At 40.4% G+C, this 1,422-nt stretch overlaps 1 pseudogene; it reads right to left on the minus strand.

Moving 5' to 3' along the window:
- Positions 1-242: 242 nt before the first annotated feature.
- The window catches only part of LOC109052197, a 15,721-nt pseudogene continuing 14,541 nt past the window's right edge, over positions 243-1,422 (minus strand).

Raw genomic sequence — 1,422 nt, forward strand, 5'->3', positions numbered from 1 at the left:
CTGCATTCCCCCTCGACAACATCATCCCTCCAAAACCTGACCGTGTTGGACCCAGAGTCACGACATCAATTTTCCCCAAATTCAGGTGCATCCCCTTTTTTAAATGATGTGGTAGTTGTTTAAATAATCAATCACGTTACAGATGATAATAGAGAGAGATAACAGAGAAGGAAATTATATCCCCAGCTCACTTGTGCTTAATTTGCGCATTTTCATTTGCAGTTATTGAGCTAGGGATAAGTCTACCGCAGCTGCGGTTGGACCTGGATAGCCTTAGGGAAGAAGTAGTGGAGTACCAGGTGCTTGGCAGGGAAGATCTTCCTCTGGAAGCAAGGATCGACAGGGTTTTGGGCTATGCTTGTGTGGCAGGATGGTTAGATCCTCCTATATTGATTGTTAGCCTATCAGTAGTTATGGGTGAGCGTATAAGGGGTGGAGTTGCGTCACTTGGATGTGTTTGCTCTCAGGTGCCCCGCCCCTTTTCTGCTACCCAGAGTTTTAGCACTGTTGTTGAGCATTGTGCTAACTTGGTCACGCTCTCTTAGGGTTCTTTTTGTGCATTTATCTGAAAGGTAAGCATTAAGAGTAATGTGACTTTTAGCATCTTTCTACAACTTGTCGTGCTAAATGTTAGTGTTTTGTATTTTTTTTGTGTATCACTTATAGCTGTATGACGTCAACTGGTTAATGTTGCGACCTGTGTTTTTGGTCTGCCTGCTTACTTGGGTACGTGTAAGAATTATAGTGCAAAAGTTTAACCATACTGTGGGAACTAGTTGTTTGTTTTTTCATTACAGCAGTCCGTTGCTGCCTGCTCCTGGCTCCCACACCATCGTGTACATCGTTTATGGCTCTGCTTCGGTCTGGCATTTTTGGCTGCATTTTTTCAGTTTCTGTTTAACAACTTCTGGTTCCGATTTGGTTCAGTGCTCGTGCATTGGAGTGTTTTCCTGCTGTAGTGCAGGACTCTGAACATCAGTATTAAGAAGTGTTGCTGTCTTGTTCCTAGTTGGTTTGTTTTGTGCAATTGGTTCTTTCCCTTTTTTTGTACTTCCTTTGCTGGGTGGCTCATACTTGGCCTATAATTTGATATCTGTACATATAGGGCCTTTTTTATTTGCCCTATTTGTACTCTATGTGGAAGGCTCGGATAATTTAAATTATCTAAATTTATTATTTGATTATGTGTGTAAATGTGTGCACCAATAGTGTGTGATAATTGTAATTTGTGCTTCTTTAGGAGTTGATTCCAGCTGACCACAGCCCTGTAAATCTCTTTAGCCTTTTTTGTGGGATCAGCAACAAGTAAACGCAAGTCCAGTTTTTTTTTTTGTTTTTTTAAAGTGTGCCCAGCGCTCATGTGATTTTTTTTTTTTTTTTTTTTTTTTTTTGTTGTTTTTTTTCCTTTTAACTGGATTAATA

Source organism: Cyprinus carpio, unplaced genomic scaffold, assembly GCF_018340385.1.
Source record: "Cyprinus carpio isolate SPL01 unplaced genomic scaffold, ASM1834038v1 S000006811, whole genome shotgun sequence".
Lineage (NCBI taxonomy): Eukaryota > Metazoa > Chordata > Actinopteri > Cypriniformes > Cyprinidae > Cyprinus > Cyprinus carpio.